The 21836-nt window shown below is 39.3% G+C and overlaps 1 pseudogene; it reads left to right on the top strand.

Moving 5' to 3' along the window:
* Nucleotides 1-3874, top strand: part of LOC102003668 — a 64677-nt pseudogene extending 60803 nt beyond the window's left edge.
* The last annotated feature ends 17962 nt before the right edge of the window (nt 3875-21836 follow it).

The raw sequence follows: 21836 nt of genomic DNA, 5'->3' as shown, positions 1-21836 counted from the left end.
TATAAATCTCACTCTTGCAGCCCTTGAATCTATCTTTTCTTAATATTACCAAGCAAATACTGCTTTCAGATTTTTATGATTGTCTTTTGGTTGTTTGTCCTCTTTTTAGCTGTTGGTTTGCTTGCTCAAATCAAGAGCCTGAACAAAGGCTGCATGTTAAGTTGGTTGATATTTCTCAAGATTATTTTAATCTATACTTTTTTCTCTCTATTTTTTTCCTCCAGACATACTTGGACAAAAAATGAGATCATTTCAAATGAGTTTCTCTCCACAATCTAGATTTATGTTTTTGGTACCAGGAATCCAACTCAGGACCTTGTGCTTGCCAGGCAGGTGCTTGTGCTGCCGAGCTATAACCCCAGTCCCTACAATCTAGATTTTGAAGATTAGACTGTCATGATGTTCTATAAAATGTTACTTGGTTCTCTGCAAACAAGATTTCCTGTGAACAGGTGGATCGATCTAGAAACTTAATTTATCTCAGGTGCTGTTGTTTGGAGAGACTGTCACATAAATGTTACAAGGCAGTTCTTTGCCTGAAGACTGCTGAGTACCACCTCATAGTTGGGAGAAAAGAGGTACCATGTATCTAAATAATGAGAATTCTCTTGCAGTACCAGTTTTGGAAATTCTGGTTGTTCCTACTTTTGCATCACTGAGACAGAATACTCAACACATGCAATTTAAAAAAAAGAGATATTTACTTTGACTTATACTTTTAGAGGGTTCAGTCCATGGCTGCCTGGTCCCAATGCAGAAATGACATGATAGAAGAGTATGGGAGCGGAAAGCTGCTCAAGCCATGGCAACCAGAAATCAGAGAGAAAAGGGAAAGGATGGAGACAGGAATACACCCTTCCAGGTCATTCTCTCAGTGTCTCACCTAAAAATACACACAACTTCCTAAAACCACATTCACCCATGGACTCATGAGTGGATCAATCCATTGAGGAGCACAGGGTCTCATGATGTAATCACTTTCCAAAAGTCCCACCTTCGAACACATCAGACTTTGGGGGACACTTTAGATCTGAACCATAACATGAACACACAAAAGTTAGTACTTTATCAGAGATTTCTGACTCAGGAAATTCTATTGAGAAATACTTGTAAAGTTATATCTATTAGCTTCTTAAGAATAAATCTAGAACTATCCTGGACTCAAAAGAATGGAAGCAAATTTTCAAATATCATTACGTTCTTGGAATTAATGCAACAATTAAACCTCAGGGATAAGAAGGAATTAGGAAGAAGTACTAATTCTTTCTTGGGATTACATTACTGATGACTCAGTGCAAGAGGTTTCAGAACCCACTGTCCTAGGATTCAAAGTTAATAAATGCCACAGGTGAAAGTTGAGCCCCAGAAGCCATATTTTGGCATGCATAGGCACAAGGGCGATGCTCTACCACTTTCTAGGGAATTATGCCACTCCTGGTAAAAGCCCACCAGTGTTTTCCCACTGAAAACATCTACAATTATTGACACGGTAGTCAAGGCTTTTCATGCTTGGATCCTGCACTCTATACCTGCGAACACGGCCTCTTCACTCTCTACTTCTCCCTGGAAATACAGACGATACCCAATCCAATTATACTGAAGTTTTCCAGTGCTTTGAACGAACCATACTTTTTAACTTTTGTCTTTTACACAGGGGATTTCCTCTCCCTGAAAGTGTCTGCTCTTATTCTTTTCTCAGCATCCATTTATCATGCTAATATTTACTCACTTTCCAGGTTCCAAGTTCAACTTGCTTCCTTCAGGATCTCCTGTAAGTTTTTATAAAACCATGTGTGTCAGAGCATTTAGTGTACCATTTTTTTAAGTTCCTCTTCTTACTGTCAGGAATAGACCACTCCATCTCAGTCAGTTCTATCCTGAGCACACTACTGAGTGCCTATCACCAATTAAATGCTCGAAGAAGATGATTTGAAAGAAAGAGGATCAAACTAACACCACAGGTAGAATTAGGTGTAAGCAGACATAACTGCTCCGATGGACACTGAGAACCTGTTTTCAGATCCCACCTACTTCCTTCCACTGTGCATCACAAAATAAGGCCCCCCGAACCTTACCTGTCACTGTGTTCTTCCTAACGCACTTAATCCTTTTGGTGAACGGCTGAATTTCGTTTCACATTATGTCCCACAGATGGAGGAGAACGACATGGCACACAGGACTTGTATTCCATGAGTGTGGAGATGGCCTCATAGCTGAAAGGTTTTAAGTCAGGTGTATTTGTACATGCAGTTGCATTTTCCGGAGTCCTGTTAAGAGGTGTGGAGGCAAGCCTCTGTGGTGATCAGTTACCATCTGCCCACACAGCAATTTAAGTTACTTTAAGGCAGTGTTTTCTTTCATCCACAAGCTGATAGTTCACCAGGGTGCTGGCAGGCTGACTAATACTTGCAGTGCTATTGGTAGCTGCTTAGAAACCCCGCTTTCCAGATTCAGTGTATTATTTTGACTCCCACTGACGAGGTGTGACTTCTGTCAACTTTTTTCCCCCAAACCACTTTCTCTCTTTGTCAAGCTCTCAAAACACTCACTTCTCAGTAGGACTCAAAAAATAACCAGGATGTTATTAGAGCAAATGTATTTGTATGCATAATACAATCCATAAATAGCATGTATATTACACGAAGAAACCTTGTGTAATTTTTCCTTTTCTATTTGAAATTATATGTGAAACTTTTAATTATAAGAGGGTATTCTGTTTTTGTTGGGGCTTTAATGTAGTAACCAGGAACTTTCTGACAACATCCACTTGCACACTGCTGTGGATAAATATGACTTCTGGTACCTCGCTACATATCATCACTGTGAAATGATAGGATTTCCAAAAACCAAAATTCTCCTTAAAAGGATAGACATAAAGGATGCTACTTTTTCACTGTCAGAGAATCCATTAAAAATATAACACTGAGACCCATTAATATTCTGTTAATAATGGCATTAGGGTTCAGAACTAACATGTCCCGCAAAAGTCTCATGTGTTCAGAAGCCAGGCTTTTGGAAGGTGATTGGCTCACGTAGGTGCTACACTCATCAGTGAGTCAGTTTGTGGTTGAATGTGCTGTTAGGGGTTGGAGCAAGGTTAGAGGAGATGGGTCACTGGGCTGGGCGTGTAACCCAGAAGGGTCTATTCCTGTCTCCAGCTCCTCCTTTTTCTCTCTCTGCTTTGTGTTTGCACTGGATTGAGCTGCGTTCTTCAGCCATGCTCTCTATCATGCCGTTTCTGCTCTGCAGCCAGCCAACCATGGACTGAATTCTCAGAAACCATGATCCAAAATAGACTTCTCCTTCTTTAACTTGAGAATATTGGGTCTTTTATCCCAGTGACAAGAAAGTGACTAATACACATGTTAATAAAAAAATTATAGGACGGGTGCCATTGACCATTCAGGAACACGGCCAAACCCGGGCTCTGGTCAGTGCTGTCCCCATGTCTAGGTAACACATGCCAGTCACCTACTGTAGAAGCAGTTTTCAGAAAACTTGTAACTGATCCAAACATTACAGATAACTGTGCCATTGACAGCAGCACTGTTTGTGACTGGAACATGGGTTGGGCCCCAAACCCAGGAGCTGTGAGATACCTAAGAAATCATGGCATCAAGTAAGACAGGGTTACTAGAGAGGACTTCACAGTGTTCGACTACCTACTGTGTATGGATGAAAACAATCTGAGAGATTTGAATAGAAAAAGTAATCAAGTAAAACAGCAAAGCTAACATTGAACAGCTTGGGGGTCTATGACCCACAAAAACAGCTCATCACTGAAGATCCCTATTATGGGAATGAGTTCAACTTCGAGCTGCTGTACCAGCAGTGCATCAGATGTTGTGGAGCCTCATAGGAAAAAGCCTCATAGGCTGGCCAGGTCCCACCACTGGCCCACACTTGTCATCCCATCCAGCTCTGCTCTCTCACCCCTGTGCTCAAACCTCAGGCCCCACCTGTTACCCACATGACTTATTGTTTCTTCTCTAAAAATAATTGTAGATGCAGATCTGCTGTATTTGCAGAAGAATAAATAAACATGCTTGATTCCATGTTTATGGGGTACAGTAAATGTTCTTAGACTAGTTGAACATCCCACTTCTCCTTATTTACAGAATAGTTAAGCAAGCAAATGTAGAACAGCAAAATAGCACAATGGAGCAAAAATGACCCAAAGGCCCAGATCAGCCTCTTAGCCCAGGAGGACCTGGATAGTGTGTGCTACCTCAAGTGAGTGTGTGGGTGGTGCCCGCCACTCCTGTGCACTTCTCTGACCAGGTCCCTACCAGAGTCACAGAAGCTCATCCACAGCAGCTCTTCACCAACATTAGCAACATTCTAGCTCACGCACAATCATTGTACACATCTGTATTCATACGATCAGAAAATATAGTGAATGCTTAAGCTTTTTAAAAAGTTTTGCAATAAAAGGCACATTACCAGAGTTTCCTTCAAGGTCTTCCCACTTGCTCGGGACACACTTGTTTCATGGGTTTGTCACTTTCCGGAGCACCTTTGGAAGTCCTCTTCCCTGAGTGTAGCTGAGCTGTCATGGCTATGTCAATGTTCTGAATCCATTAAAAATATTTCCCTTTCATGGTCATCTTGACTTTGGGATGAGCCAGAAGTGACACAGCACCAGATCCAGTGAATAAGGTAGATGAGGACACACTTATGTTTCAGGAGCTGCCTTTCCGTTAGATGGCACCTGGCAGCAGCATTCATTGCAGTTTGATCACATTTTGTAAAGACACGAGAGAGGACTTGCAGAATTGCTGGGGGAGGGCAAGGGCTTTGGGATGAGAGTGTCTGAAGCAATGGAGAGTAGTTTTTGGGGGGATTCATGGAAGTGTAGTATAATAATTTTTTAAATTTAAACACACTGTATATTTTGATCACACCTCGTATATTTAAGATGGGAAACAGATTCGTTAATAGTTGTTGGTTTTGTCCAATTTATTTCATGAGGAGGTCTGCTTATTTGCTTCCACTTAAACTATTTTCCTTCAAAAATGTAATTCTATCCAGAGAGAACAACAATCATAAGCAGTGTGTATTATGAGTAGATGAAGAGTGTATCTGCTTTTTATGCACATGTAGTCTAGATGTCAAATACAAATTGGGATAGGTATAAAACAGGAAGTTCAAAAGTTGGAAAAGTTTTATTATGTTTGTATGCTTAAATAGAGATATGTTAATAAGAAAGTTACAGGCAAATATAGGTAATTTCATTTTATTTTCATATTCATATGGATATCAGAAAAGATTGCTTTCAAAATAAACTGGGAAGATATAGAAGTAAAACTGAGATAAATCTTTTTTCCTTTTTATTGTCAAATAAACACTTGAGAACAAAAAATTATGATAAATGGTAAGTTATTAGATGGATTAATTTAGGTTCAAGTATAAATGCTCTTTTTGGAAACTGTGATTCTCAAGGAAAAGAAATCATCTTTTATTCACATTTGTATTCAGTTTAGTGTATATGACTGCTTCATATATGACATAACTGTTTAAATATGTTGAAGTTGGTTGGATATTCAATGACTTAAGGGGTGAAGAGTTCATCCTAATTAGAAAGACTTAAAATATAAGAACAAATTTCTCTAGAAGGTCAACATTAAATCTAACCATGGAATTTGATTCATCCAATTCTGTTTGCAGCCAGAGTTGTGAAAAGAATTAAGTTAGTGAACCAAGGTACCACTGAACAAGATAAAATATGCAATTACAACAATACTACCATTTTAGATATTAAAATATTTAGCATCAAAAGCTCCACAAAAATGTCATAGAGCACTTGGGGATACAGAGGTAATTGTGATGGACTATTGGGTATAGGTATCTCACAGTTGGGAGCCTTGGTGACAATGCCCTGGGCCCCCCTACTGGCACAGGAGCCATGCTGAGCCCTGGGAAGCTTCAGAAGACTCAGTGACAGCATCCCACACCCTCCATAGAGCAGTGGGAGCCATGCTGAACCCCAGTGAGCTTTGGGAAGCTCTATAACTGTGGACCACACACCCCCCCTGGCCAGGCTGAGGAGCCATGCTGAGCTCCAGACAGCTTTGAGAACCTCAGTGAGTTGCTTCCACCTTCTGCACACTGTCCTGGGAGACATACTGAGCCCCAGACAGAATCAGGAACATTTTTGACTATGCCCCATACACCCCCAGCCTTACAGGAGCCTCACAGAGCTCTGGAGAACATTGGAATATTCAAAAAATTACAAAACAAAGGAGTAAAATGCAATCTCAGACCTCCACACCATGCTAAACAAGGCCAGCAGACATCAACATAGAATAGCTTGGAAGTCACACATCTGAAATTTCTGAAATGATATCAACTAAAGTAAAGAAACAACTCCACCAGGCTCTAGAAGAAATCAGATTAGAAATAATCCTTCAGGTAAAAAAGAAATGACAGCAATAATGTTCAGCACATGTAAAGACACATAGATAAAAAACAGAGGGGCATAGAAAAATGATGGAAACCTTGAATGAACAATGTAGGAAAGAATTAGAATGCATGAAACAGATTCAGAGAGATATCCAGGAAATTAAAAATTCCATTGAAATCTGGCAAAACTGCTTGAATGAAGCTAAAGTTAGACTTTCAGACCTCAAAGGCAGCATTACACCTAATGATAGCAAAAGAAAAGATTTCTTAAAAATAACAAGGAACCAGGAAGTAATAGTTCAATAGCTGCAAGATGAGGCAAAGAAAAACAATATAAGATTAATAGGTGTACACAAACAGCAGGAGTCAACAGAAATGATATAAAAAGATTATTTGCAGAAGAAATAGCAGAAAGTTTCCCAAGCATGGAAAAAGAATCAGACATCCAAATAAGTGAAGCATATAGAACTCCAGTTAATCATAACCAAAATAAATCTACACCCAGACATATAATAATCAAGATCCCAGAAATTCAGCCAAAGAACAGAATAGTAAAAGCTGTTAGAGAAATGAAACATATCACCTATGAAGGAAAACCCATTAGAATCACTGCAGATTTCTCAACACAAACCATCAAGTCAAGAAAAGCTTAGTGTGAAGTATTTCAGGTCCTGAAAGAAAGCGACTTCCAACCCGGATTGATGTACCCTGAAAAACTATCCTTCAAAATTAAGGGAGAAATAAAATATTTCCCCGACAAAGAAAAACAGGAAATTCATGAGCACCAAATCAACCTTACAAAGAGTACTAAAAGATATTCTAGAAAGAGGTAAAAATGAGCACAATTTGAAGAACAAGAATAGAAAAGAATCATCATGTGGACTAAGCAATTAAACAGAGGGAAAGAGTAGGGAATAAACAGCAGGAAAATAACATGACAAATATAAGTTAATACATATCATTAATTAACCATTAATGTAAATGGCCTCAATTCACCAGCCAAAAGAAACAGACCGGCAGAATGGACCCAGTTACAAAATCCAACAATATACTGTATTCAAGGAACACATTTAACTCAAAAAAAAATTTATAGACTGATAGTCAAAGGATAGAAAATAATGAGACAGAAACCCATAAAAAAGTATGGGTAGCTATTCTGTGTGTAGACAATGTGAACTTCAAACCAAGAATGATCAAAAGAGATAAAGAAGGTCATTACATACTTGTTAGGGAAAAACTGCAAGAGGAAGAGATAACAACCATAAATATCTATGCACCAAATACAGGAGTACCCACATATAAGACAATTTTTAACAGATATGAAAAATTAAATAAGCAGTAACACAATGATGACAGGTGACTGTAAAACACCACTGTCACAAAGAGATAGGTTAGCTAGATGAAAAATCATCAAAGAAATAACAGAAGTGAATCAAACTTGTGAACAAATGGATGGACTTAGTAGATCTTTACAGCATGTTCCAAACAACATCAGAATACACATTCTTCTCAGCTGCACATGGGATGTTCTCTAAAATAGACCAGGTACTAGCACATAGAAAATGCTTAAGTAAATGCAAAGGAACTGAAATCATGCCATGCATACTATCAGATCATAGTGCAATGAAATTAGAAATTGATGACAAAAGAAATCACAAAAACTCCATAGACACATGGAAATTAAATAACACCCTCCCGAACAAGCAATGGCTCAGGGATGAAATTAAAGAAGAGATTAAACAATATCTACAATCAAATAAAAATGCACATACGTCTAAACAAAACCTGTGGGCCACAATTACAGCAGTCCTCAGTGTGAAATTTACAGCGGTAAATTCCCACATCAGGAAAAGAGAATGAGCACCAATAAACAGCCTTATGCTGCATCTCAAGCTTCTAGAAAAAGAGGAGAAAGTCAAGCCCAAAGAAGGCAGGAAAGTATAAAGATCAGAGCAGAAATTAATGCGATTAGACTAAGAAAGCAATACAAAGAATTAAGGAATCAAAGAGTTGATTCTTTGAAAGAATATACTTGATAAACCCCTTACCAACCTTATCAAAAAAAGAAAGAAAAAATGCAAATTCATGCAATAAGGAAAAAAAGGATGAAATCACTACTAGTCCTGTAGAAATTCAGAAGATCATCAATACCTACTTTTAAAATCTTTACTCTCATAGGATGGAAAATACAGAGGAGATGGACAGATTCCTAGATATAAATGAATTACCTAAGCAGAATGAAGGAGACATAAAAGTCCTGAATGACTCAGTATCAGCCAACAAAATTGAAAATGTAATAAAAAACTTACCAACAAAGAAAAGCTCAGGTTCTGATGGATTCACACTGAATTCTACAAGAAATTTGGAGGAGATTTAATGCCAGTTCTGAAAACCTTTAATAAAATTGGAAGGGAAGGAATTCTCCCTAATTCATCCCCGGAGGCAAGTATTATTCTGAAACCAAAACCAAAGAAAGACCCAAACAAAAAAGACAACTACAGGTCAATCTCCCACATGAACATAGATGAAAAATTCTCAATAAAATACTAGCAAATAGAATGCAGCAAATCATCAAGATGACTATACATCATGACCAAGTGGATTCATCCCAAGAATGCAGGGATGGCTCAATACACACAAATCAATTAAAGTAATACATCATAGCAATAGAGCCACAGACAAAAATCTCATGATCATCTTAATAGACATAGAAAAAGCTTTTGATAAAGTCCAACATGCATTCATGATAAAAAAAACCCTGCAGAAAACAGGAATAGATTGTCTTTACTTCACAAAAGCCAATTAGGAAAAATCAACAGCAAACATCATACTAAATGGAAAAAAGCTGAAAGCTCTTACTCTAAAATCAGGAACAAGACAAAGATGTCCACTGTCACCACTCCTCTTTAACACAGTTCTGGAAGCATTAGCCGAGCAACTAGACAAGAGAGAGAAATAAAAGGAATGAGGATAGGAAAGGAAGAAGCAAAATTATCATTTTTATGAGTAACAGTGGCTTTTAACTAAAGTAATTCTCAATTGTGAGTGAGGCAAGTAAAGCATGCATCTCAGGGAGGAGAGGCTGATCATGTAAAATTTAATTCCTAAAAGTATCCCAATTTATTCTAGTTTCTTGGGAGTACAGGAACTATGCAACCTAAAAGTATATACTGTATCCCAATTACTCTGACTCCTCTCTCTTTCTCTCTTTCTCCATAAAAATAATAGAGAACAGAGAAAATGATTTTAAACCAAGGAACAACACAGTTGTATCCATGTTACTTTAGTGTGACCCATATGAAATAGGTTCATTCATTCATTCATTCTCTCTCTCTCTCTGCTAGCCAAAACTAATAAAATATCACCTATTTTCTTTGTCTCCACTTAACAGAAGAGTCATTCCAGTCACGTGGTAAATGCATGAGCTGAAGAGGAAGGAGAGGAAGAAGCTGAAGGCAGAGATACCAGGCAAAGGGAATTACATTTATCAGTAAGAAATAATACTGAAGGCCCAGAATAGGCTAATGCTGGAAAATAACAGTGGAAATGAAGCAAAAGAATTGATGTGCATGGTGTGTGAGAGAGAAAGGCATAGTAACATAGTTACAGTTGTGTCATTCCTTGTCTTAAAATTATTTGATTGTTCTCTATTATTTTTGTGAAACATATCCAAACTCCTCAGCATGACACACAGGAGCATTCTCTGTTAATAACAGGCCTTGAATTTGACTGCTTGACCAGGGTTTGAAAATTCCAATGTCTACAGGCATCAAATGCAGTGGAGATTTTTGACATATTGAGGGACTAGTCCAGGAGCAGCAGACGGGGGCATAGAGAATAGGGTGCCCTCTATGAAAGAAAGGGCTACTCTAGGAGACCGCCTCCTAGTTCTACATTTCTGACCTTTAAGAAGCTGGAAATATAGAGTTTTACCTGCAATATTTTCAATTTTCAATTGTAAGGGAAAACATGTATTATGGGTATACATTAGTTTAAGTACATGCTTTTCAATGTGATCAGATGCTGTATTTGTGTATCTCTAGAACCACGTGGAAACTGAATCCCCAGTGCAAGGGCATTAACAGGTACAGCTGCTAAGAGGTGATTAGGTCACAAGTGTGGGATCCTGATGAGTGTGATTAGTGGCCTAATGAAAGGCTTGAGGGAGTTGGTTTTGCCTTTTCTGCCTTTCCGCCTGGGCAGAAACAGCAAGGAGGAGCTCTTTTGAGAAAGGCAAGAGGACCAGGAAATGGAGAGAGAGAGGCAGGCATGGAGAGGATGAAAAAAGAATCAAGCTGTGTTAGGTACATGGACCACATCCCTAGCAGAAACATGACCAGTATGTTCTGCAACTATGCGCTAATAAAAATGAAATAGGTGCCATTTGTAAGGAAAAGGCCTTCATCAGCTACCAAACCTGCCAACACCTTGATGTGGGTCTTCCGGCTGTCAGAACTATGAGGAATCAATTTTTATTATTTATAAATTAGCCATTCTGGTATTTCATTAAGCAGCAGGAACAAACTGAGATACTAGCCAATTTGACAATTTTAACAATACTTGACAGTAAAACACAGCACATGTATAAAGAATATTGGCCCTGCAGGATTCCAGGTTCTGGTTTCTGCTTCTAGACATTTCTGCCGTCTCCTCAGAACATACTCAAATCTCAGATAAAATGAGACACTCCCTGCCTGCTAGGCTTTGCTCCTGTGATGTCCTCTGTGCTGAATTCCTTTTTCTGCTTTCTCAGCTCCCTATCCCACCTCGACTCCAAGGCACAGTGCATGACTGAGGTCCTTAATGCCTTGCTGGCTATTGGTTGGGAAGGTGTCCCTTGGGTTCTAGATGTCACTTACAGTTCCTTGCCCCTCGGTTGCTTATTTCATGGAGCTCACAAAGAAAGATGCTTTCACAGAAGGGATGAATTCAGGCCCATCCAGCACAATTTCCCTCTTGATTACTGGACATTAACTGATTTAGAATCTTAGTTACATGCACAAAATCCCCACACTTTGGTCATATTCTGTTGTCTCAGAACAAATTACAAGTTGATTATTATGGGCTGAGCTGTTTGTCTCTTCCTAAAAGTCATGTTTTGAACTCTTAAGCCCTGTACTACTGTTTGAATATGTCCTTTCCAGTTGCAGGTGTTGCAGTGTGATTGCTAAGACAGGGCCTTTGAGGAGAGACAAAGCCAAAGCCCCGCCCCCCCACCATTGTGAATAGGATTTGGTGCTCTTAGAAAAGGAACTTTGTCCTTCTTGCCTCTCACTTTCTCCCTGTGAGGGCACAGAGCCCTACCCCTGCAGAGCACGCAGGCCTCCCCAGATAACAGAACCCATGGGCATCTTAATCTCCATCTCCCAACTTCCAGCACTGGGAAAAAGCAAACTTCTGTTGTTTGTAAAGTTCTTAGTGTCCAGTATTTTTTTTAATGACATAAAAGGACTAAGATACCCTAGAATATCACTGCATTTGGAGCCAGTGCTTTTAAAGAGGTGATTAACTTTAAATAAGTTTATCAGGACTGATTATAATCCAATATGACTGGTGTCCTTATAGGAGGAAGAGATTAGTAGATTAGCATAGGGAGGAACAGACCAAAGATCTTGCACATACAGGAGAAATCAGGCACAGATAACTCAAAGAAAGAGTATTAGAAGAAGTAAACCCTGCCACCCCCTTCACCTTTGATGTATGCACTTTATTTTATTTCATGTTTACTGGGAAATGTTTACAGGATATAATGATTGTATTTTCTGTGGGGAGTTGACATGGGTACATAACTCATCCTAAATCTTTCTTCATCCCCTTCCCCTCATCTGCTTCCCCACTCACATACCTATGTTTACAGCAGCAAGACTCATAATAGTGAAACCTTTGAAAAGGATGAGAGGATAAAGAAAATGTAGCCTTTATACACAATGGAGTACTACTCTGCCTTAATAGGGTAAAGGTGAGGCACTTGTAGGAAAAGGGTTGTACCTGGAGACCATGATGTTATGTGAGCTAAATGAGACCCACATGTGGATGAGGTGGAGTAATTTCATATTGTTAGCGATCCAAACAGTAAAACCCAAAGCCCCTGCTAGGGTGGGTACAAAGTTGTGAAGAGATGTGGCTTCTTCCCTTTCACCCCATGAATTATTCTCAGAAGTTGATGCGATACCAACTGGGACTAAGGAAATAACCCAGAGCTTAGAAGAGCATAAGACCTACCTCCCAGAAAAGTGTTCTCTGATCAAGAGTTTCTATCAACAAACAAATCCTTTCACTTGTCAGCTCCTACGATAGTCCTACATTTAACTCTAATTTTGTAGGAGAAGGAAACCTCATAAGGCAATCTTGGAACATTCACCAATGCTCTGAAATGAAAAATCCTCCAGATGAGTTAAAATTCTATACTATGCTACCCTAAGCCCTTCCTTTTACTTCACTTTTGTTTTTAGAATTCCCAGGCCTTTTGAAACTTTGTGATTTCATACTTGTGCAGTGTTTTCTGTCTAAATAGAGCACTGGGAAAGTAATAGTTTGGTTTTTGTTGTTGTTCCTCGTTTGAAATTAAGAAAACTGAAGTTGAGGAGGACCAACAAGGGTGTGTCTTTCATACAAGCATAGGAAGCAGTTGCAGTGGACAGAGGAGAAAGAACTCAAGGGTCAGGCAGGAAAAGCTCCTGCTACCAGGTCAGTTTCTAGCTCCTAACTGGCCTCCACAAATGGGAGCAGGCTGATCTACTCTATGGAGCAATCCCTGTCATTCTGTGCATGGCTGTGTTGAGATAAATGCTTTGAGGTGGTGATACTTTAAAAAAGAGGGAGTCTACCCTGTCTAAGGGGAGGGAAGTCTTACAATTTATCCCCATATGGCGAGTGACACAATGATATGTCCGATCTGTGGCCTACTCCTTTGAAAGAAGCAGTTCACTTCCCGTTCCAATCTATCAGGCCTACTGAAGCAATCCCTCAGATGTCAGAGCCACCTGGGAAAGATGGCTCTTTTTTGGTGAAGGTGCTGTGAGACATAGGGAGGAAGCACAGAGAAGGGAGAACAGGTTTCTTTGTATAATAAGCTACACAGAAGCATACTGTGGAAAGAAGACCTGCTCCCCTGCTAAGATGTCACTTCTACTGCATTCACTGTATATTTATATACCTATGCATACATAAGGATTTCATCATTCATATATATATATATATATATATATATAATTCATGAAGACTACATATATATATGTATATTTATATATACACACACTCAATTAGCAGAATCAGGCTAATACATATTCTGGTTACTATGGAGACCAAAGTGGAGTCTGGAAAAAACAACAGTTTTGGCGCTTGAATGTTAACATTTTGTTACCATTCTTGAATTTTTAGAAATTTCTTAAATTGCTTTAATTAGAAGCATTTAACACCTACTGTGAAATCGGTTTGATTATGTCTAGACAAGCATAGAATTTTTAACGTGTGGGTCTTTGTTACCCCACAGATGTGTCTATTTTCCTCCTTTGCCAAGGAAGAAATTCTCAAAGCATAGGGTCCACTTCCTGGACACTGACAAGAAGCGAGTATTTTACTGCATCCTAACATACTTATATTCTTAAAGTTTGGGGAAACAAATAAGAGGGTTAAGGGAGACCACAGAAAAGGCAAAAAAAAAAAGATGAAATTACCTCTGTACCTGATGAATCCATATATTTGGAGGTTTGGATTATGTCTATGTGCTCTGCGCTACTCTTAATAGAAGAAAAAAATGAAACAGAAAGTATCATTTTACATCTGAAAAAATGACCTGGAAACTGAAAGCTAGCTTAAAAATGGCTTAACTGCAGTATAATTAATGTTAAAACATTGTTTCTGATAACCTGTTTTTTAAACTTTGAACTGTTCAACATTGTCTTTAGAAAGTCACATGAAGTACTGTGTGTGATATCCCTTCTAGTCTTCTCAGGATGAATGCAATAAGCATGGAAAGGAGTAATAGGATTTTGGTAGTATTAATCTGAGGAAGTATTCATGAGTAGTATTAACACTTGCAGGAATGTCCATCGCTGCTAATGTCACTGTCAAGTCAAAGATCAATGTCAACATCCTTGACTGAGTCCTTCTACCTTTCCCTATCCCCATTTGCAATTTATTTCTTAACAATTTTTTTTCAAATTCATCTGCGTCTTTCCACCTCCAGGCCTGGCCTTTTTGCAGCCTGTTATAGTTGATACATTGTGTCAACTGAGCTTAACTAAGTAACTCAGCAGTTCTACATCTTGGGGTGAAAAGGACATGCCCTTGTTGCTCTAGGATGTTATTCATTGTGTCAACTTGAGAAGTTTAAAAATTCAACTTTACACTTTAGAGTGATTGAGCAGGGGGCCAGGGTCCTTACTTTGTGAATATCCTCAGCCTGTAAAAGGGCACAGAGATAGTGCGGGCATAGGTGGATAGCCGATATACAATATAAAGAGGGAAAAGACCTTACTCCCCCCCACCACCTTTTTGCTTTTGCTGCTTTTGCTGTCATGTGCCGCCTTGAAGTGTTACCCCTCAGCCATGCCACCCTACCTTGAAGTCAGCTGATTGTGGACTGAAACCTTCACAAACTGTAAGCTAAATAAACCTTTCCCTCCTTAATTTTGGGTGTTGGGTATTTTGTCTCAACAACAACAAAAAAGTAACCAAGGCATAGCCTCATCCTACCCCAGGGCACTGTCCTTGAAGTCGTCTGTGTGTCTTGCTGCTGCTCCTCTGACCCATCCCCATGTTTGGATGGAGTGGTATGTATGAGACAGCAACCTGACTGCATCACTCTTTCACTTAGAATACTTCCAAGGATCTTGTCCCTCTTAGCATGAGGGACCAGATGCTAATAGAGTCACAGGTTCCTGGGGAACCTCGCCTCTGTGATGCTCCCCCTTGCAGTTATGTCTTTAGTGTGTTCTTGGACCTCTGCATACTCTCCATTATGCGACCTCCTTGGTTGCCTTTCTCTTCCACAGACGTCTCATGTTCCTTCCTGCTGTTGGGACTTTACACTGAGGAGTCCATGTGTATGAAGCACTCTGCTCTTGTCTCGCTTGCTGCTACTTGCTCCTTCCAGTCTCATCCCTGAAGCTGGTTCCACAGGGAAAACATTGCACTGACACCAGACTAGACCTGTTGTGTCCTGTGTGACGGCCCATACTTTTTCTCTATAATACCTTTCACAGCTTATAATTATAAATTGTGCTCTTATGAACTTTGTAGTCATAAAGCACAAATGTGTGGAAAGATTAATTTCTTTCTCTACTCAACAGGATTTAGTTTTTGAGATTTCTTTTACAGCCATGGAGCAACTCAATTTTGCTATCAGTTACATTCAGGGTTTTTTTTTCCTCCAGTCTCTTTCAGATAAATACTATTTTTTTTTATAAAGTTACTTATTTTTATTAGAATATGTTTGCAGTACATTATGTTTGCATTCTTTGTGTGGAGTTGGTGCATGTACATAACACATCTTCTTTATTCTTTTTTCATCTTCTCTCCCTCCTCTCTCTATCCCTTGATCCCCTTCCCATTTGAGAAAGAGCTACGGTAGCTCTCTACTTTCTGTTATCTATTTTTTAACTTCAGTTGTTATTTATATTTTGGATGTTCTAATCTAGGAGAAACCATGCAATATTTAAACCTGTGTGTCTAAGATTTTTCACTTAACATTATGGTCCCAAGTTTATAGCAGAACAGTTCATAATAAGTAGATCTTGCAAGTGGCCTACTACTTGCTGTTATTCCTGATCCTGATGTGACCTCTGATTATGACATCTCTGCCCCCATCTCATTCTCATCCTACGCAGAGGCCTGCTGACCTGTTTTTAGGGCTTGGCTTGCTTTTGGTTGGGAGGGGCAGCACAGAAGTTGATTTCAAACTCAGTTGGTTTTCACACCTGTTATACCAGGTGTGATAAAAAAAAAAAACCATGGCGAATATTTAAAAAATTTTAGATTCAAGTAAAAGACACATTACCTCCTCAATACATTCCCCCTTTTTCTTCTAAAACACTTTTTTCATCATTCTTGCATTTTATGAAGCAGTTCTGGAAGTCTTCTTCTGTTAGGGCCTTTAATTTCACTGTCATAACTGCCTTGATAGTGTGAATTGATGCGAAATATTTATTTTCATGGTTATTTGACTCCAAGGAAGAGAAGAATCAGAAGTTTTCTGGTTCCAGATCTGGTGATTAAAGTTAGTGAGGACACCTTTGACAGAAGCTGCCATACCAGAGTCAATGTGTGACACAGAGATTGTCAGGAGGGAGGATGAAATTCTTTGCACATTTCACAGGTTGTTTTCTATACACATAGTTTCTTAAATGTTGTAATAACCCCTCATAATAGTCACCACTCATTGTAGCATTCCTGTGTGCTAGCTCTACTTCCACAATTCTGTCACGGTCAAAAATAAACACCACATACCTTGATATTGGATCTTGATTGATGTGCCTTTTTTTTTTTTTTTTCCATGAGGTGAACCTAGTGATGTCCTTTGAGAACACTGAACTTTTGTCTCAGGATCATAACCACAAGCCCAAGTTACATCTCCTGTGATGACATTTCTCAAAAACCTGAAATCTGGAGCAACGTAATGAAGCAATGCCACTGAAATTGACATATGCTACTGCTTTTTTCCACAGTCAGAACACATGGAACGCATTTCACACTTACTTGCCTCTTGTTGAAATCTCTTGTTAAAATATCTTGAGCAGAACCCCAGCTGAAACTTGTCACATCCTGTTCCTAAAGTTCCACTGCCACTTCTTGTCATGAAGATCCCTGCCTTTCTGTTAAACAGTCCAAAGCAAAAGCATGAATCCTGTGATTTGATACACTTCATACTTGCTAGGGTGTGAGGGTTTGCGTCCCTTCAAAATCTGTTGGAATCTCACCCCTTGCCTCCTCCGAGGTGATGGTATTGGAAGGTTGATTAAGCCCTGGGAGGTTGAGTAGGTCATGGAGATGGGGGTTCTGTGGATGGGATTAGTGGTCTTAGAAGTGAGGCTAAGACAGATTCCACCATATGAGGACACTGTAAGAGAGGCATCCTCTTTGCACCAGAGAATTGGCCCTCATCAGACAGTACATCTGCCTCCATCTTGGACTTTCCACTTTGCAGGGTGATGAGAAATAAATATCTGTGGTTTATAACTTACCCAGTCTAGGACATTTGTTATAGAAGACAGAATGGACTAAGGCCATCGCCCTGAGCCTTCTGTAGTCTGTGAGCCTGTGGTGGGGCACACGTGCCTACATGCTCACTCAGCTAACCCACCAAGAGGTGCTGCAGTGGAACCTGGCTTTTGTATGTGACGTGCCTGTCTGCAGGTACAGCAGACTGTCAGAGACGTGCTCCAGCCCAGACTACCTGTGGTGTTATTTCAGGGGGAGGCAGAATGAAGAGGCCCTTCCCCTATCATCCACACCAACGATAGGGCTTGCTCTCTGCAATTCTGAAGCTCCCATCCCCAGCTGAATACCAGGAAGTTCCCCACTGAATACTTTTCTAATACAAAGCCACTAGTAAACATTGAACCCAGGTCTCTGATGTTTTGCCTCCTCTTGAGATTCAAACTCTTAATTTTCAGTACTTTCTCACTGGCTTCCAATGAGTGAGTGCTCTCTATCTGTAGTGAGCCTTCAAAACTGTTGCTAAAAAGTACAACTCATTTAGAAATACTTTCAGAAATTCAACTTGCTTTCTTATTTCTAAACTGATTTACTTTTCCTGGGGCAAGAGGAATAATTTTGAGGCAATTGAACCCTCCTTGGATAGTTTTCAGAATGTTACCTTTCTTCATATGGTTGACTTTTGTATCTTCCATAGAAATTTAGGCTCTCCAAAGTTTCTGTTATACTATTGTATTCACTAACATATGATTGCTCTTTATTAGTATATATTATTGAAGAAATGGATATGTAAACAAAGGTTATAGCAAAAGAAAATAAGCTCATACCTCACTTTTAGGGGTTGAGTCCAGTCTTCCACATGGAAATCTTGTAAGCTCTGCTAGACTAGGAAATTTGACCAGGAGTCTGCTTATTTATTTCTAATATCATGATTTTATATCACTCTGTTCTGTCCTGGGAAGGGTAAGACCATGGTCTTCCTTTATCATTAGCTTCAGAGAAGGAGAAGAAAGATAAAAAAACATATTTACCAAATTATTTGAACTTTCCCCTATTTCCTATACTCCTAGTTGCTCTTAGTTCATTGAAAAGAAAGTTTTGTACTCTTATGTGTTTGTTTCTTCATTGTAAGAGAAAGTGTCTTCTGTCCGTCTTGTAGACTGAGTAGCTATTTTTAGGATTACAATACACGGTATGTTAACCATTGCTATTTTTCCAGTTTGATAGGGGATTTTATTTCATTTTTTCATAAAATAAAAAAATTATGGCAACTAAGAAAAGCATAGAATCTGCAGAAAGAATGCAGGAGAGAGAAGAAGGAGAGCTTTGCCTTGGTTCTTGTATAGGTCAGAAAGAAATGTCATCTTATTATAGTGGTTGTGCAGATAAAGGTGCAAAGAAAAGAACCAGACTCACTGATTTCATATTTGAAGGCACAGCAACCTGTTACTTGTAGGTATTTCCAACCCATGGCTTCAAATCTGCTGTATGCACATCACTTTTCTTTGGGTAATGGCAGAGAGAGACTTTAGGGGGAGCTCTTCCTGATTTCTGCCTAGTGCATTTTTGCCTTCGATGTTTACAGAAAAGATTAAGCCTAACATGTCTCAAAGAAAAATTCATCCTTTTACTGAGTGTGACAGCAAGCAAATGTTGGGATGTGGCCAGCTGATACAAATATGTAGTTTTGGGACTTACAAGTGAAATGCAAAATAAAGTCCCATTTTCTTTCTTCCCACTGACTTTTTAATTATTGGTTTTTGCAGTCAGGGGATTTTCCAGTGAGAATTTTCATTGTGGAGGTTAAGTCCCGCTTTGTTTTATTTTGAACCACGTTTCAGACAGCACAAAGAAAGACATCACATCAGTGTGGAAAATTAAACTGTCTCTATCTTCACAGTGAAGCACTGTTTCAGAAATAGCCAAACAAAAATCTAGGATGTTTCTCAAGACCATGGAAAAATGTAACATAAAAGACCCAAAATTCTATTTGGATGACAATGTTAGAACTATAAGCAGTCATTAAGATAATTTCATTCTGGCGGAGTCATCATTTCAAGGTGTGCCTGAGGTCAAGCTATAAGTCCATGGTCAGTTCTGTGTACAGCTCATCTGTGCCTCTAAGTCAGACAGAGTCTTTGTTCATTTAAAGTAAATATAGACACAAGAAGAGGTGGAGAAGAGATCTGGAGACAAGGTGTCTGACAGATGTTGCCTAAAGAAAATTCATGCATTCTTGTGAAAATGCCCCAGTCAACCCTGATTGATCCTTGTCCTTTCAAAGAACTCCTTCATTCCCAGCTAGGATCTGGGAACTTCTGTTCAATACCCCTCCAAAAGATTCCTTTCTGGTTAACCAAAGCCTGTATCTTCTGCTTATAATCAAAGAAAGCAAAAACATACAATATCTATACTAAAGAATCTCTCAAATTTCTTTTGTATGCCAGTGTAAATACTCAAAAGGTGGAGGCATACATATGTGACAATTCTTGTATTTGTCTGACCTTTTCTCATGGTGCATCATTTGAAATATTTTCCTTTTAGAGCACATTCTGGTAAACACTATTACCACTGCTTTCTCCTGAGGCACTTCCTTAGCCCTACAGCTCATTCTCAACATGCATACACAAACTTCAAGAGCTTTTCCTACTTACTAAATAAGAGTACTGCATTTCCATGGTTCAAAGATAGTGTAAGTTCTGTACTATAATGTTGAATCATTCAGTTAGCATTCTGAGAGTAACACTGCATGTAGTGTTCCAGCTGAACTCTCTGGATACACTACCAGGGTTTCTCTGATTTTGTTTTTGTTGTTGTACTATTGACTCAGGCATAATTCGGACAGCGTTCTATGGGTGAGCCTCTCGAGATGAAACAGAAAGGAGGGTACTTACTTGCTATCTTCCTGAACATTTGCAGGTTGAAGTAGGTAATACCTGCACTGTGGCCTGACTTCTGCCAGAAAGAATTCCAACAATGAGTGCCACCCCAGTGGCTCCAAAGTACTCCTCACATACTTTAACCAGATGTTAAAGCATTTGCATAACCAATTTACTAAATCTTTTTCAGTAAGTTATTGGAATAACAAGGTCATAAAAACATCTCTGTGATGATTTTTTCCACAAAAGATGATAAAGTACAAGCCAGAAGAGTCCAAAGTGAGATCTTCACACATACAAGAAAATCAGGCATAATGATAGGGCTCTTGGTAGGAGCAAAGATATGAGTTTTTCTATAACATTAATGGTGGGCTGACTTGGAAATATTTAAATTGTCTATTTTCTTTGTTGTTGTATTCTGGTACTTGATTTTGCAAGTTATTTTAAGCCAGGGAAATGTTGCTTGGGAAAAACATGAGACCTAGTAGTAGTCAATAGTGCAATTTTACTCATTTATCTACAGAAAATGTCCCATAGTTAGACTTCCTATTGGACACATTTAGTACTGAAATTATAAAAAGTAGCATCACTCCAAAGTGATGACCTCTGTTGCTGGTTTTCAGAAACAGCTCTTGTAAGTGCAGGAAAGCTCATAAATAGAAAGAGTGCTGCTTTCAGTGGCCTCTCATGCGCTTAACAGGAGCTCACAAGAGGGGGCTTGATTAACTCTGAGCCTGGCAAAGTGGAAGCAGTAAGAGGTGGGAAGTTGTCTGCATCAGGAAAAGGGCACTGGCACCCCATTAGCGAAGAGGGGCTGCTCACAAAGGTGGAAATGGACTCAGCACGGAGGTCTGTTTCTCCATGCTCATCTTGGCTCCTCTTGAAACTGAAAGCCCACAAAAAGCAAGCAATTTGCTTGTCTCCTGCGTAAGGTTCCCAGACCCACTTTTAGCTGATGCTTTCCTGCTTGGGAATGCCTGCCCTGGAGTCACATAGTTAACTCTAAACACTGCTGCATAGACAGCAGTGCTTTCAAAACCAACCAGATTGTGTATAATCAGTGATACTTAAATGGAGCTTGCCTCAGTCTTCCTTGCAAAGCTACATTTCCCACCGCATCTCTCCTCTGAGATGCAATTCTGTCTTAGAGGATTTGTCCCTTCATTCATTTATTAAATAAGTAGCTGTCAGAGACTACTGCATGCAGCGAAGTCCTACCTTCCGATCCTGTAATGACTGTGTTCCTTGACCTAAGTTCTCTTCTCTCCTAATTGAGAAGATTGACAGTAATCAGGTGATTTTAGCACTGCATGATATGCATTTAGTAAAGGTCAGGAATCAGACTAGGAAGGAGGGGCATGTAAATGAGTCTTAAGCGTATTAGGAGTATTCCAGAGG

This window comes from Chinchilla lanigera, unplaced genomic scaffold (genome assembly GCF_000276665.1).
Source record: "Chinchilla lanigera isolate Chin_1 unplaced genomic scaffold, ChiLan1.0 scaffold00022, whole genome shotgun sequence".
NCBI classification, from domain to species: Eukaryota; Metazoa; Chordata; class Mammalia; order Rodentia; family Chinchillidae; genus Chinchilla; species Chinchilla lanigera.
This window is presented reverse-complemented; position numbering and strand designations above follow the sequence as displayed.